We start from the raw sequence: 17,945 nt of genomic DNA, 5'->3' as shown, positions 1-17,945 counted from the left end.
GTGCAAAAAGTTGAGATTAAAAGTTAAAGTTTTGACTCCGCGCAGCAGTTGTTGTGTTTGTGCATTGACTTTTACCATGTTTTTCTTCCCCCCCCCTCCCAGAACCCGGAGTGGTTTACTGTCCCGCGTGCCTGGCCCCACAGCCGCTGGGGTTTTGCCAGGAGCCCACGGGTGACCGTGGGCAGCCCGCCGTGCTGGCCCCGGTGTTCCCCGGCTGTGGGAGCTGCTGTCGCGGCGCTGCCCGCGCTCGGCGGGGCTCTGCAGGGTGCCCGGCGCGAGGGCCGGGGCCGCCGGCTGCTCCTGCCGCTGGCGAGCGGGGCCCGCGGTGGCGGCTGCAGGGACTTTGCTCGGGGGGGGGGGGGGGGGGGGAGAGGAGCGGGGCTTCCAGGGGCCGGGGGCTACCGCAGGTCCTGCAGCCGAAGTCCCGGGGGCTGATGCCTCCCGGCGGGACTCGCCCTGAGCGGCCTCGGGGGCGGCTCCGGCGGTGGCGGGTGCTGCCCGTGCCCCCTGCCCGGTGCGTGGTCGGGAAGTGCCCTTCCCGAGCGATGACAGCACTCGGTCTCCGTCGTAGGAAAGCGCATGAACTCGGCAACAATCTGTACTAGTTCCCATTCTCCACCGCAAAGGAAGGGAGGGAGGGAATAGGATGCCAGGGTAGGAAAAAGCAGAGGTACAGGGAAGAGGAAAGAATGACAGAGAGAGAAAGGGGGGGGATGGGGAGCGGGAGAGAGATATGGAGAATTGAAAAATAGCAATGGGCAGGAAAACAGAAATACAGAGAATTAAAGAAAACTTTCTAGGGAGCAGGACAGAGGAGTAGAGCAAGAGGAAAAAAATAACAGGGAGAAGGATGGGTAACACACAGCAGGACACTGGGGGAGTGAGAGGGAGGAAACACAAAACAGGGCAGAGAGATGAAGAAAGAAAGAAAATAGGAAGAAAAGCAGAGTAACCAACAGGGGAAAAAACAAACAAACAAACAAAACAAAACAAAACAAAAAAACAAACAAACAAAAAACCCCCCACAAAAACAGAAAGAGAACTGGACAGAGATGGACAGCAGGACAGAGAGATGGAGAAAGAAAACAGGGACAAGGATAGGGAGAGAGGCAGAGAGAGAGGCACAGGGACCAGGACAGTGGGATATACACAGAGAGGGACAGGGAGTGGGACACAAGACTTCAGACACCGAGGTACAGAGAAGTGGAAAGAATGACAGAGAGAAAAAGAGGTGGTGGAGATCAGGTCAGAGAGCTGGAGAAGGAACATATATTGCTGCAGAGCAGGCCGGGAAGATAGAGTCTGAAGAGACGAATGGGAACCACGACAGTGGGAGGCAGACACCAAAAATAATGACAGGCAACAGGACAGAGGGATTGACAGAGAAGTAAGGGACATGGAGCAGGAGAGAGGAAGAGAAGGAAAAAAAATACTGATGAGCGACAGGACAACGGGATGCAGTGAAAAAAGAGGAGGGAAAAGGAAGGACAGAGAGAAAGATGGGGATAAAGTGTGGGGCATGGAAAGACAAAAAGCAGGACAAGTAACATAACAGACTGGGGACAGTAGACAGTGAAACCAGATGCAGATTAAGACATAGAGATGAAGAAAAAGAAAAATAGTGACAGGCTGCTGGACAGAGACAGAAGAAGAAAAGTAGGGCCAGAGTAGGGAAGAGAGAAAGGAAAAAAGGGACAGATAGCTGGACAGGGGAATATAACTAGGAACAGTGAAACTGGCAGCAGGACAGAGGGATAAAGGCAGAATAACCAGAGAGAGGAAGCAGGACAGATGGACAGTGAGAGTGAGAGGTACAAAGGGGCAGAGAGCAGGAGGGATGGAGAAAGAAGCATTAGGGGCAGAGGGACAAAGAAAGGAAAATACAGGTTGCAGGAAGGAGAGAGGGACCGAGAGAGAAAGAGCATGACAGAGCCCAGAGAGAGAGTGGGAGAAAGAAAAACCAGTGACAAGCAGCAGGCCAGAGGTGGGGGGACAGTGAGAAGGAAGGGCAGGAGGAATGAGAGAGGAATAGAGAAAACAAGTGAGGGACAGGCAGAAAGAAAATGGAAATCAGAGAAAAAGAGAGGGATGAGGAGCAAGGCACTGGGATAGAGAACAAGCAAGAGCAACAGGAATAATGACAGGGAGATGGATCCAGAGCAAAAACAGAGACCAAAAGCAGGAGAGAGAAATGAATATTGAAAATTAGGGATAGGGAGCAGGACAGAGGGGCGGAGGGACAACAAGGGATGGGAGGAGAACGACAGAGAAAGAGGGAGGGAGAAAGGGAAGGACAGACGGAGAGCAGCACAGCAGGATGGAGAAAGACAGTGATGGGGAGCATAACGGAGAAATCAAGAAGGAAAATACAGTGATGAAGGGCAGGACAAAGGACTAGAAAGAGGAAAAATAAGACAGGGGAGAAGACCGAAGAGCAAAGACAGAAAGAAAGGTTGAAAGAAAAGGTCATAGAGGTAGACAAGCCAATAAAAATAGGGACAAGAATCTCTGCAGAGAGGTGGAGCAAGAAAATGTAGGGCTGGTAAGCAGGACAGAGGGCTAGAGAGATGGTTGGGAAAGGAGAGGAAGAGCAAAGGAGGGACAAGGACAGTGACAGGGTGCAAGACACACAGAGAAAAACAACATGGAATAAGACCAAGAGATTGAGACATAAAGAAAGGTACAAAGTGAACAAGAAGAGGAAAAAAAAAAAGAAAGACAGTAGACTAGAGGACAGAGACAGAGGAAGAGAAAAAAGGGCCAGGCAGAGGAGGAGAAAAAGGGAAAAAGGGAGAACCAGCTAGACATGGAGGTGTAGCAATACAGCAAGACAAGACAGCCAGTAGGACAGAGAAATAAAGACGGAGAACAGGGGGACAGGAAGCAGGACAGACAATGAGTGGAGAAAGAAGCATTAGGACAGGACAGAAAAAGAAAAAAGACAGGAAGAAGGATGAATGATGATAAAGGGGGGGAAAAGAAGGTCAAGGAGAAGGACACAGATTGTCTGACAAAGACAGGGCGCAAGACAAGATGGTGCAGAGAGAAAAAAAGGACATGGAAGCCAGAATAAAGTGAAAGACAGGGAGCAGGACAGACACGAAGGGGAAAAAGCATAGGATGGGTAGCCAGAGCAGGGAAAACCAGCACTGGGTTGCAGGACAGAGATGGAGTGAGAAAAAACAGTAACTGAGTGGGACAGTGACAGAGGAAGGAAAAATACAAAAAGGGAATGGGACAGATAAACGGGGGTAAGACGAGAAGGACAGAAAACCAGAGAGAGTGTGAGAAAATAGGGAGCAGGACAGAGAGGTGGAGCGAGAAAGGAAAAAGGGACAGGAGGTAGAACAAAGGGAAAGAGAGACAAAGGCAGGGAGCAGGACAAAGGGATGGAAGAAGAATAAAATAGTGATGGGCTGCAGGACAGAGATGGAAGAATTAAAAAACATACATAGCACGACAGAAAAAGAGAGAGACAAAAAAGGAACAGGGAGCACGACAGCATTGGGGGAGGAAAAGCTGTGGTGGGCAGTGGGAAAGAGATACAGAAGAAAGGGAAAAAGAGACAGCTAGCTGGATGGGGAGAAAATATGGGTTAGAAAATATGGGAGAGGGAATGGGACAGAGAGAAAGACAGAAAAGATAGCAAGCAGAAGCAGGGCAGAGGGACAGAAAGAGGAAGGAGGAAGAGAAATAGGAAGGCAGACACATGGAGCAGCATGTACCAATATAGACAAGGACACTAGGGAACAGGCCATAGAAATTGTAAGGAAAAAAAGAGATGTAAAAGAAAAAAACAGCAATGGGCCACAGGACAGAGACAGAATATGAAAAAAAGGAAGAAGAGGGAGCAGGAGGAAAGCACAGAGAGAAAAAAAAAAGTAAAAGAGAGTGGTAGAACAGGAGAAAGGAAGAGGGAGAATGACAGAAGAATAGAAGACAAGAAGTAAAGGGAAACAAAGAAAATCATGGCAGCATGGGAAAGAGAGGGGCGACAGGGCCCTCGGTCCCGGGACTCACTGCAGCTCTCGCTCTCGGCACTGCCAGGAGAATTTACTGGTTCAGATCCTTTTTTCTCCTTCTCTCCTCCCTTCCTCTTCTGTAGCTCCACTCACTTGGCTGTCCTTCACCTAGGAGAACACGTGGATGTCTCACAGCTCTTACAAGATGAGGCTTCCTACACACGTAGCCTCGCTCGCTCGCGCGCTACGTGGCCGTACCGTGCTTTGGGTGACGCGCACAGACCCTGTGGTGCACGCTGGTGCTCTGACTTGCTGCAGACTATGAAGGAGGATCCTTCCTCACTCAGAGAAGTCAGCTTTCTCTCCGTGCAATGGGAGGCAGCAGCTGACCAGATAGCCTTCGACTGCTTCTTCTTTACCTTTCTCTGGCCTCTCCAGCCCAGCTTCAGCTGCAGCAGCTCCTGATCACAGCCAGTATATGCTCCGAGGGTCTGTCCCTTTTTGCACCCTCACCACATGGAACATGAGACCAGGCAAAGGCAACCCACACGAGCGTGGGATGGGGGCAGTCAGTGGCATCCCTAGGGCAGGAACAGACAACTGCATCCTCAGTGCAGCCCTGGGAGGGAAAAAGAAGCAGCAGTGACTGTTAATACCATAGATGGCACTTGGGTGAAGCCCTTCCTGCTGCAGAGGCTTCTGGAGACACATCAAGGACCAGCTTGTTGCCCTCACCGCAGGGCTTAGGGGCTACGGGACAGGCCTCAGGGGAGGTGTTAGAGCTGGGTGTGTGTGAACTAAAATTATTAGAAAATAGATATTTGTGGAATAGAATTAAGATCAATTTAAGCTGTTTTAACCATTTAACCATTGTGCTGCAGATGGGACCAAACAAAAGCTAGTCTTTTGAGGAATAGTTAGAATAACTGTAGGGTAAGGAACTCATAAATAATCTTACTTGAGATGGTTCAGCCTTGTAGTACCAGGTGCAAAGAAACATAAAGATAGGGAAGCTTCAAACTAGCAACAAAACCAGACCAGGCCGGCCTTGAAGGACAAGATATAGGTGACCACAGGACTGAGTTTGCGCAGAAGTAAGGGCCAACTGGCAGACACAGTGAAGAAGACTACGAGCCCTCATCTAAAGACCCCTGATGACCACCTGAAGACGCCAACAGACATGCGCAAGAGACACTAACAGATGCTAATGAGTTCCTGGAAAAAATACGAATTTGATTAAAAATGGAATGAATATGAATGATTAAGGTAGTATCAATGTTTGTTGATTTTGTCTTTACACATACACACACACACACATTAGGAAGAGCTATCCCCTGGGTGTCCAACGCTGTAATAAAGAATGCCTGCTTTCTAAAACTCCAGAAATGGGTCTTAGAGAATGAATTAAATTAATTACTGCTTTCCAGTAGCAGGGGCAGTAGCACGGGGTGAGTCCCCGGGGCTGCCCTGGCCAGGCTCACCTCCAGCGCACCGGGAGCCCGCTGCAGCGGGGGGTGCGAAGCTCCCCATCCCATCCTGAACCCCCCACCCCTGTCAGTGGGCAGGGGACCCCCCGCTCCCACCCAAAAGGGTCACCCGCCTCACCCACGGCCCCAACCCTCACCCAGCACCGCGCTGCAGCACCAGGGTCTGGCCACCCTCCCGGGGCGTGGGGCGGGACAGGGGACCCTGCGCCCCCCAGCCCCGTGTCTGAGCGCTGGCGGCGGCAAGGCTCACGCTGTCTCTGCCCTGGGAGTGGCAGCAGCCAGTGAGCAGACAGTAGAGGGAGATATTTTTTTTTTTTTTTTTTAAATAAGGCAACACAGATGACATCCTGAAGGCAGGAGGGAGCAGGGAGTGAAAGCAGCTTTGTGTGAGAGGCAGCTTGATTTAGCAGCAAACAGCACATCCACCCAGAGCAGGTGCAAATGGCTCATCTTCAAACGAGCAATATACTAGTGATCCTCTGGCTCTGTTGTGCCATTTGCCCCTCTCCTGCTGCATCCACACATGGCCTCCTGTGCAGGGCTCGTCCCTTCAGTAAGAAACCCTGCACGACGTTACTTAGCCCCTGCCCTCCAGCACGTTGGATGTGAAGCAGGGAAGGCGAAGAGGAATGCTGGTGTATTAGCTGCCCCCAGCAGCTGACCACAGAGCCCTGCGGGTTCCCAATTTGTACAGCAGCACAGCCACGCACCGCTTGCCGTGCCTGCCAGCTCACCTCCCAGCTGCACCTTGCTGGCTGCAACACGCAGCCACTGTGTCAGGTAAGCAGCTCAGTTCCTTTGCCTCCTTAAAAGAAACACGTCAACAGTCCATTTCTTGAATTCAGACCCCTCTAAGTACCTCCTGGCCCTCCAACCATTCTCAGCTAGCAACACAGCTGGTAGAAGTCTGTCATCGTGCTTTGATGGCAAAAGGCTTTTGCAGCTGGAATCCCGGAGTGTTCTAGCATCAAGACTGCAAGGCATGAACCAGGCCTCTGCCTGAAGCAACACACCTGCCAAATAGCTGTGCACAGTGACACACGGCTGCCTGTGACCATCACCATTTTTCTGTTAAAACCAGAACAGAGTTTCCCTGTGACAAGCCAGTGGCAGTGCAGAACATACCTCTGCTTTCCCTGCACTGGGTCCCCAGAGAACAGCATCTTCCTCTGGCTGGAGCGTGCAGCAGCTTGTTGTCATCCCAGCCCTAGAGAAAGCAGCAGCCTGTACCAGCAGCAGAACCACTGCTGCCCAGAGGGGAAGGAATGGCTTGAGGTAAAGCTCTCCAGGCTGCCCGTGTCCTGCGCAGGATCAATGACCATGGTAGCCTGTTCACAGGGCAAAGCTAACAGCCCGAGAAAGACTCACAGGGTATAGCAGTGTCTTCAACAACTATACTTTCCCACCTAGCTAGACAGAGAAAGAGGCACCAGAAAGAGGTCTGCCAACTTCCTTGAGAAGCAGAATTGCTGTAGGCTGTGCCATGCCTGTTTTACTCTGTCTTTGGCAGTTACTTCCCAAAGCTCGGGAGGCAGGGATGCTTGCATGGTGTGGGTACTGCTGCTTACGGAGCAAAAGGCACTATAAAGCAGCTGTGAAGAACAAAGATGGCCTGTCAAGGTGATATGAGTAACACGGAGACCCTAAAGCATTAGCCAGGCAGGGCTTGCAACTAACTGTGTGTCATGGTTTAATCTGAGGCAGCAACTAAACACCGCACAACTGCTGGCTCACTCCCCACCCCCAGGGTGAGCTGGGGGAGAAAACCAGAAAGTGGGAAAACTCATGGGTCGAGATAAAAAGTTTAATAATTAGAAAGTAACAACCTTCACCCACCCACCACAATCCCCTACAAACCACCCCACCTCACCAACCATCACCGCCACACACAAAAAACTTGTAAGGAAAAGAAGAAATAAACCCCAGAGAATAATAAAACCCAAGACAGACAAGTGCAGCAGATGAAAGCAACTGCTCACCACTAACAGACCGGTGCCAAACCTGTCCTGAGCAGCAGCCTCCCCATGTTTTATTGCTGAGCGTGACACCATACAGACTGGAATATCCCTTAGGATATATCCCTGCTGTCAGCTGTCCCGGCTGTGTCCCCTCCCCGCTCCCTGTGCACCCCCAGCCTGCTCGCTGGCAGGGCAGGGTGAAGAGCAGAACAGCCCCAACACCACACAAACGCTGCTTAGCAGTAACTAACACACCCTGTGGTCTCAACACTGCTTTCACACAAATCCAAAACGTAGGGGGAAGGAGAGTGGGCTGGGAGTGGGGCGCAGGGAAGGCGGGAAACATGCGTGGAGGGACACGCATGGGAAGGACCTACACCCGGGGCCCACCTGGGATAATCCACAGCAGATCACTCACCTGGGATAACTCACAACAGATAACCCGCTCTGGAGAACTGACCCACACAAGATAATCCCCAGCCATGCCCCTCAAACTGTTGGTGTTTCACCCCAAATTTTCCCAAAACTGGGGGCTTTTTTTTTTTTTTTTTCCATAATACAAAATTTGGGGGTTTTTGCTTTTCCAAAATATTCAGTCTTGGGGGTCTTTTCAGTGCTTCTCCATGACATGAAAACTCATGATTTTTGCTTTTGTGAGTGAAAATAGGGTTTCTTAGCTTCCTGGCTACATAAATCCAGGCAGATTTGGCTTTCCCAAGAGCACCAAACTGAGGGTTTTTTTCCCCAAAAAATTCAGGGTTTTTTTTCCCTCCCCTTGCAGACCCAGAATCAGGGCGTTTGAGGTATTTTTGTACCATGGCAGCAGCTCCTGCTCTGTTGCATGGCCATGCAGGGGCAAGTCCCTGTTTGGGGGAATCAGGCCCAGATTGGGATGGGAAAAAGGGGAAGGGGCAGCTTCTGAAAGCACTGTTGCATCTTCAATAGAGAATTCGGGGCAAGGGGGAAAGTTTTAAAATCCTTTCTACAAAGAGGGTTTGCTTTTTAAAAACCGTATAGATGATAGACATTTACCCTTATGTATCTATTTACACACACGTCTATTTAGGGAATATATGTGTTTTATAGATACCTGTTTCCACTTATTGTATGGAATACCTATCTAGACATATAGATATTTACATATATATCTATTTACTTATATAGAATACCTTTTCAGACTTCCCTATTTACACTTACATCTGTTTAGACTGAGATATCTATTTACACGTGTATATAATATCTATTTAGATTACATAACATCTATTTAGGTCTAATATGTAACACATAATAAGGGTAGATAGCTATTCAGACTTTTTTAAAATTCCTTCTTTTTTTTTTTTTGCATTTTCAAGTCCTTGATTGTTTTGTTTATACACACACAAGGTACTTCTGTATTTTTAGAGCCCTACAGATATATACCTATTTAAAATTTTTTAATATTCTTAAATCCTTTCTAGAGTATAGTAGATATATGTTTTTATTTTTTCATCTTTTTATATGTAAATCAATACTATTTTTCAGTATAGACAGAAATTCTAGATTTTTCTGTTTCAACACATCAGGTTTTAGTATTTTTAAATCTCCCCCTGAATTTTCAGGCATTTTTGGGCTGTGACCACCTTTTTTGGGGTTCCTTCCATGACATTCCCCATCCCTCACTCATCTGCTCCTCTATTGCCTCGTCATCCGCCCCCCCACCCCACCCCGCCCCGGACATTCAAGTGCTCCAAATGACATCATCACATCCCCCAGACCCCACCCCCCAAAAAAAGCACAAAACAAGGGAAATAGCCCCAACTAACAGCTCATTACTTTAATAATTCCATTTGCATATGTACACACACCTCACCCTCTGCTAGGAAAATAAAGGCACCTGCCTTGCTGCCGCACCTGTGGGGCACCCATGGGAGACAGAGCCCAGAGCCTCCAGACGTGGGGCTGGCCCCTCGCCCTCTGTGGGCTTCAATACCACAGGCAAACCTGGCCTGGGTGTATCTAGAAAGCATCACGAGACACCTACAACACATCTGAAAAGCAAAAATCCCAAATCGTATTTCAGCATATTAGAAAAATAACAGAGAAGAAAGTTCAGTCAGAATAAGGGATATGATAGTAGTTCAGCTAATGAAGGATTCTCTAAAGAGGTCAGCTCGACGTAGAATACATCCCTTAAAGGCCAGAGCCCACTAAACACTGCAATTAAACTGTTTCTCAGGGCTCAGAGACACCTCTAACCCATCCCTGCATTAAATGCCTGGTGCACAGGGGCGAGGAAGAACCACCACCCCCCCGAACCGTGTGCCTTGGAGAGCCTACGGAGAACTGCTCGGGAACCGGGGCGGGCTCTGGCCACTCAGGATTTACTTCTCTTTTGACAACAGCGACTTTCACCCCACCCTCCCTACGAGGCAGGGGTATCCAGGGAACAGTGCCTGGCTCGGCAGGCCAAGTTTTTAATCCTCCAGCACTTGCCCCAGCCTCAGCCAGGGACCAGGTCTGCAGATCAAGGCAGAACCCGACTCTCGCTCAAGGCTCTGGCACAACCTGGGGACAGCAGGTCTTGCAAAGGAGGAAGAACACAGACGTGTTAACTGCACATGCTGCTTATGAGAGCCATGCTCTGCCTTGAAGAGGAGGTCATTCAAATGCCAATATCAGATTTTATGTTTTAAACTACACATGCTTCAAGATTTTATTCTCAGAGCTCCCTGCCTTCAAAACTTAGAGGTGCTTTTGAAAGACAGCAAGAAGCATCTCAGCAGGCTTTTGGTCTCTATCTGCTAACTCCTACTGAAACCAAACATCTTCTGAAATGGAGGTTGTGTTTTATAAAAATATTTTTTGTAATTTGATTTTTCACAAGCCCACAGCTGTTACACAGATTATTTCCCCCAAAACACAGTTTTAGTTTAAGTGCACAAAATGCCAAAATAAATTCTTGCACCAATTCTTCAGTTGAGCCACCGTTTGTTTTGGTCATGATTTAGATATGTATACCACTAGTAAATCCTGTAGAAGAGCAGCTCGAAATCCACAAGAGATGGCTCTGACAAATGATTTTGGATGGTTATCTTCAATACGGTTTAGCACTACCTAGAAATAATATCAGGCTTTTGGACTATTATTTCCAAAGAGCCCTTTTCTTGCCCATTCTCTTTGCCTTCCTCCTTTGTCTTCATGAATTAATTCCATAAATCTCTGCTTTGGACAGCTTTGCTTTTGTAAGCCTGCCTCCTGTTATTAAATGAAATTTTTTCTCCTAGTGCATCCTGTATAACTAAACTTACTCATTCCAGTATAGGATCAGTTCCTGCTCAATTTAAAATCTTTTCTTTGCCATGCTGGAAATAGTACTACAAGATCAGTGTGGGGTTTTTTAAATGTCATTATCAGCAGTTACTTCAATCTCCTTACGATTATAAAATACTGTTAAAAGTGCTATGGTACAAACTACATGCAAAGGCACGTGCTTCAGGGAGGCAGGTTCTTCTGCTTGATGACCAAAAAGTATCACAGTCCTCTGCATATGCTGTGTTAGTTTGGTAAAAATACTTCCTTTCCATTCAAAATTAAAAACACTCCAATACAAGTTCCTTAGTTATATTTACATTTCATGGTCAGAGGAGTAGCGATGAGTCTTTAAATCACCCCATCTGGTAACACTGCACAGAACTGCGTGAAATATAAAATAAAAGCATCTGACCTTACATGAACTTGGAAAACAAGGTCAAAATCCATTCAGCCACCTCCTTATCTTGAGACATGTTAAGGTCTCAAGACAGAAACTAATCTCTAGCCGTGTAACCACATGCCTTTGGGGATTTTTTTTTTTTTTTGGTGTTCTTTTTATTAAACACTGAGATTACCACACTAGCAAGATTGAGTTACTGTCAGCCGACTTCTCTGTCATGATGTGAAGATATGGATTAGGCTCTTCTCCAACAGACACTATATTCACCAAAAAAAAAGATTCAGATTTGATATACTACGCCTAATTTATGAACTCAGATTTTTTTCCCCAGGGTCCACATTTTTACAGGTATTGAATAATTTAATATGTTACACATGCATTCTAGCAGGCTTTTCTAAATGTCTAGGAAACCCTAGGCTTTCTAAAATCTGGTCTTGATACCACCGAGGCTATGTGACTTCTGCACACCGACTGTACTGCCAACTGTAAAATTCTAGTACTGCTGCCTAAAAGGACTTGCATTACAAGCCTGTTGTGTAAACCATTCATTCTTTACAGATACACCGTTCACACAGCTTTGAAGTTAGTTTTCCTACAAATTCATCACTGCATACTGATGACTCCTAATACAAGTTTTAGTCATTTGGGCTGAGGAAAAGTACTAGCTGAGAGCTGCTGCTTGTCCTATTTGCATACCACTCAACAGACAGAAATCAAAATGCCGTACAAACACTGGAGAGCTAAGATTTAAAGTATGCCTTTCAGATCCATTTCATCTGGCATTATTAAAGTTGTCAACCTCACCTCCTCATTCCTTTTGTTGCATTATAGAACTGACGGGAATTGTTAATTAAGAAAATGCAAACAGTTCCAGATATCTCCAGCACAACTGATATGGCAATTAACATAATGACTGAGATCTAGAATCCAATTCATATTGTATGAACAATGATATCCCCTTCACCTCTTCCCAGAGAATTATATTACAGTTGCTGGTTCTCATACATCATGGGCTCCTAATTCCTTATTTGTCCAGGGCAAACTGTGTTGGGCTTTTGGTAAAACAAACAAACAAACAAACAAAATGTATTTCCTCCCCCTTGCTTGAGAAATCAGCAAGATGTTATATATGAAAGCTGACAGCCTTTAAAACTGGTTTGCTTCACAAAAATTCTGAGACATCCTTACTGTGCGCTAAGGAACTACAAAACTAAACTATGAATTTGAAAAAGTTAATTGTGTTACCCTTCTCTTTTCATTATAATCCCATCACTAACACAGTAAGGCATATAAGCATTTGGGTCATACTGATATCTAAGAAAAATGTTAATTTCTCCATCAGGTAATGGGTTTTATAAACACAAAGTGTCTCAGAGATACATCTTACAAGAGTCTGAAAAAACAGCCATTTCTACCTTGAAAAGCCAGACCTGTGCTCTGAAATGTGTCCGACTCGTTGTTCCCTACAACTTCTGTAGTCATTTTCTGTAACCTTTCTCCCCGTGTTCCCAATAGACAGTATCAACACAACAATGCCCAAGTACCAGAAGTTTCCTCGAGGTTTTACCAGCTACAGCATTCTTCTAGATTTCACTTCATTCTTTCAGTTAACTTAAAATATCACAGCAGATACTCCTGTGAGACTCAACATTAAACCCCAACTCATTTCAGTTTGCGCTACCTAGATCACCTGCCACAGGGAACAAAAACACACCCTGAGAAATACTGTTAGCAACACAACACTGATCAGTTACCTGACAGGGATAAAGCAGTGATCTCAGCTGTACAAAGCTCACTGCTGAGGCAAACCATCCTCTCCCTGTAGCCTTCCACATCAGCCTCTCATCCCCGACTGTCAAAGTCCATTGGAGAGCTTCACCCTTAACTTTGGTAAGCAGGGAAATGACTTGGGCTCTGCCGGACAGGGGGAAAAGGCCAAGACAGCTTTCCATATACCACAGGGAAGAGAAGATTGGCTGAAGATGTTTCTCAGCTGTGCACAAAACCTTCACTTCACTAGAATCTCATTGCCAATCTGTTGTTTGAGTGTACCTGTCGCAATGCTTTTTAGTTTAGAGGACTCGGGGAGTATCTTCACACTTGAGCCCCATATACAGGGTGGTTCAGCTGGGGTTTACAGCCCTCTTGGGAGATGCCACAGATATATGGAAAAGCTGTACTACCACAGGCATTTAGGGAGCTGGAAAAATACAAAGGAAACCTCATTAGCAAAGCCATAAGGAAGGTATCAGTGAAACCTAAGACCATGAGAAAAGTTCTAAGCAAAGTTTATTTTCTAGACCTATATATTATACAAGTGTTGAGGGGAGCAACAGTATAATTCCGTGAGGCAAGGGAAACAAGGCAACCTCAAACACAAGCTGTTTTATGTCAGAACACTTCTAGAGTTGACAAACTCATCTCTGCACAAGGTTCACGAGCCCATTTTAACACCACCCTACATCTCCGACTTACACCTTTTTAATACTCCATGTCCCAGTATAGAAGAGTAATGCAAGCTGAGTACATAACAGTGTCAGTGACAGTTACCAAAGGGGAAGGTCGATGGGTAAACACTTCCAAGGCAAACCCAACAAGTTCCAACAGGTCAACGTTCACCTGCATGTACAAGGAAACCAAGCCTGCGTTTTGGCTGGCCTTAACAGCCCAATAGGAACAATGGAGCTGAAAAATCTCCTTCTGGTGGGTTTGTCACAACGTTTTGCATACATCTGGTGTGTAAAGCCAGCTACCAGCCTAGAGATGAATTCCACTCTGTGCACAGCAGGGACTACGCTTGTCACCTGTTGAGTACTGTCCACAGTAGCAACAAGCAAAAGCATGAAAATCTAAGCCAGACAAGCTGATAAACCAACTGAGGTTCTCTGTTCAAGGAAACTGCCTCTGCCAGCACTGCCTTTTAACAGAAATTTATTTCAACAACATTCCGAGGGCAGAAACACGTGTACATGTAAAGGAAAGTGACTCTGCAGCTGATAAGGCAGCCATTGCTCTTGCCCTCCCTGCACAGCTCAGCAGAACAGCCGAGCTGGGACCAGAGCAAGGTGCTGGGACAAGAGCAAAGATGCCCCAAAACCAGGGCAATGCAAAAAGATGGAACCAGTACAAAATAAGACAAATGAAAACATGGCTGTCTCCTCCACAAACAAGCTTCCTTACCAGTTCTTCACCAATTTACTAGAGAACTCCAAAACTCCACACAAATAAACTCCAACAGTGAACAGCTTCCCCCTTCCCCCCCAGACACCTGTGTGAACAGTACATGGGTTAAGGACACACCTTTCTTTTTGTGACTGACTCTCTCTCTACCCTTCAAGGCTTACAACCAATTTGAATGCCCTCTGACCAAAGCAGCTGGGTCAAAGTAACTCATGGGCTACACAGCACTTGAACTCAAGGGCAAAGAAGCCTGAAGGACTTTGGGAAATTACCCAGCTCCAAGGACCTGCTGCAGTTACACCATACCATTCTGACACATCTTATTCCATGGGTCTTTCTCCATTGAGAGAACAAGAAGAGAAATACTCAGAGGAGGTCATGGAACACATCTAAAACTTGCCTTTTTAAGACCATGTCACACACTTCTTTTAGTTCCTTCCAAGACAACTGCAATGCACTCTAGGTCAAGACACATTGGTAGTCACCTGGAGAAATGTTCCCAATAAGCCTTCTGAAGCTGCAGTCTTGATCCACATGTTCCTGTTAGGCCTTTACACTGCAGGAAACAGTCAAGTACCACTGCAGTATAAATACAAGAAAAAGGGATGAAACACCTATGCCTTAGAAGCCCAGTCTCCACCTGGGAAGAGATTCCCCAGCACAGCCACAGCAGAAGAGCAGCCTCAGCATCTCTTGGAGAGCAGGCACAATGTGAGGCCTTAGTGGTATGCGGCTGAACAGAGCCTCATACAGACTTCATGCTAACGAACACTGGCACACCCTCTCCAACAGGCACTTGGCTTCATCCCCACTCAGCATTACTGCAGCACAGCTCCCACGCTTCAACCTCCCCTATGCCCAGCTCAAACCACAGGCACTGCCAGTTCACGTCTCTGCTCCATCACTGTGCTGGCACAGTCCCAGCAACAGGTAGCCCCTGCCCGCAGAAGCTGTCGAGAGACAGGGAGTATATTCTTCTTCACTTTGCTAGAACAAAAAGAGTAACCTGAAATACTTGCTCAAGTGATTATGATTTATGTTTGATACTATCCATCTTATTACCAGTAGCTTAATTTTAATTAACTTATACTAGAGATGTAATATACAAGATCATTTCATTTAAGTCATAATTTAATCACATACCACCTAAGCATCACTAGTGCCTCTAGATCAAGAACAGAGTATCTCAAAACAAGTCTAGCCAATTACAACAACCAAACAGTTCTCAAACACAACCAAATCCCAACTTCCATTGGGCCACTACCCCATCATTCTGCTTGTATGGAGCTGTGAATGAGCCTACTCACACAAGTACTCCAAAGGGAAGTCAACACCCCAACAGTGCAAGATGTCTGCCAGGGACCACCTTGTACTTAGAGATCAGGTGCCTTGCCTCAAGAAAGTAATTTCTGAAGCAAAACCCAATGACCATCCCTTGGACAATGCCCAGCAAGTCATCACCTCAGTGTTCCTACTGCTTGCTATTATTTTTATTTGATAAACAGACCTTTATCCTCAGGTCTAACAAGTGGAGAAGCCATTAGTAGTGATTCATGGTTTCAAGGCAAGGGGCCCTCTCCGCTAAGCTGGCTCCTGCTAGCATTTCTTTGGCACCAGTATTAAACAGAACCTCCAGAAAGCAAAGCTTGAACCCAAATAAAACCCCACCTGAATCTATTCCTCCCACCCCATCGGGAAAGTAGTCAAGACAGCTGCTACCCCTAGGTGGTAGTCCATGCAATCAGTCACACTGCTTACAGGTGGCTTGAGACACAAGGTCTCTGAACCATTATTGCCATCATTGCAGCTTTGACCTATCAGCATTTTTTGTCACTCCAACAACTCCTTATCAAATGCCGACATGCAGGTACAATATAAACACCTTAGGGAGAGCACAGCACCTGTACTAGGAGACAGGGGAATAGGAATAGAGACAGAAGACAAGGCAAAACTAACTCCAGCTCAAGAAAAAAACAATACAATATCCTCTGTTGACTCTCTCCTGTGCTCAAAAACCCTCAGACCCCCTCTCATCAGTGGAGTCCTTGCCCTCAGCCCAACACACAGAAAGAAAAATCTCTACCAAAGTCTTCGTTGACAGGTAACTGAAAACCAGAAAGCCACAGTTGGGCACTGAGCTGGAGAAAGGTTGGGGAAGAGCCCTTCCTCCAGTTCCAGACTTCACAGGAGGATACCTGCCTTGTGCAGTCAGCTCTGTGCTCCACACCAGAGCTGGCAGAATTCAACTGCAAAGAGAGCAGGGGAGAGTGGGGAAGGTTTTCTCAGGAGCTGGAGACAAACCTTTGCTGTAAGTGGTTTGAACTACCACATACAAAACAGAGGGGGAAACTACTCCAAACCAGTACCCCGCATAAAAAAAGCAGCTCGATGGGGGTTTTTTGGTGAATTGGTTGGTTTTTACAGAGGTTAGGAATCAAGTTGCCCAGGACTTACACTTTACTGATTTACTTTTGCTTCCAAGGCAACATAGATCATCCCTTCAGGAAAAGGGAAAGAAGCAAGCATTACACAAGCCATTCACAAATCAGTAAGTTCATTTAGCAAATATCATATTTCATGTATAGAAGAAAAAGAACAAGGACATGATTTTTGAACAGTTAAAACACCAATGGAAGTTACTGACTGGTTACATCAGTGAGCTTTGTACAGCCTCACATACTACAGATTTATCAGAAGCAGCTGTTTCAGGTTCTTCCATCTCCTCCAAACATTCGGGAAAGCCATTTTTAACCAGAGTCCTTAGAATTTTGTCATAAGAATAAAAACAAACACTGGCAACAACAATCTTGATCAAGATTAAGCCAGCTGTTTTCTGGGTACATAGAGCAACTTCTGGAGCTGAGCAGCACTGGGTTCCTTCTCTCCCCAAGCCATGTTGCACACTTTTATTAATACATAATTGTCATAAATAAAGCAGTCTCCTGACCAAAGGCTTAAGTGCTCTTATGCCTATAATACTACGAAAACTGGCCAAAGACCCCTGACTCGCAGATTTAGGTTTCAATTCCACTCATGACAGAAAGACAAATAAACTGTTCTCTCCTCTATGATGCAGTCATCACACTGACACAGCAAGTGGGGTGTGAGGGGGTGTGAGCAGGAACCACACCCCACCTACCCACCCCAAATCAAACCAAGAATCACTCATGCTTTTAGGCTCTCTAGGATTACCATAAGCAATGCTAGCCAAAAAGCCAACTCCTGATTTGTGAATTTCAAAGGTTCATGGACTGAAAGTGCAATCTAAAGCTTGAAGATTTAAGTCTTCAAAGTTGGATCGGGATTCCCCTGAAAAAGACTTACACTCATTTCAAGTGCTTGATGGTCCTGAGCACATCAAGAATATTACAAACCTACTTCTGGTAGTATTTTGTCTCTTACTTCCCCCTGCCTCCCCAATGCAGTAAGAAAAGTCTTTTTCCCCCCTATAGTAGTACTAGTAGTGTGCAATAGAAGGTTCCTATTTCATCTCAAAAAAAAGATCAGACAAGAACATTTAGATCCAGACTCAAATCCACACCATTGGAAAAGCTTTTAACAAGCCTAATGACAACACTTCCTCTATGCCTCTTCCATCAGTGGAGGCAGTGAGATATTAGGCCAACAGCAGGAGAGAGGAAGAAGGCCAAGAGAACTGTTTCTAGAA

The sequence above is a fragment of the Tyto alba genome, unplaced genomic scaffold, assembly GCF_018691265.1.
Source record: "Tyto alba isolate M040663 unplaced genomic scaffold, T.alba_DEE_v4.0 Super-Scaffold_23, whole genome shotgun sequence".
NCBI classification, from domain to species: Eukaryota; Metazoa; Chordata; class Aves; order Strigiformes; family Tytonidae; genus Tyto; species Tyto alba.
This window is presented reverse-complemented; position numbering follows the sequence as displayed.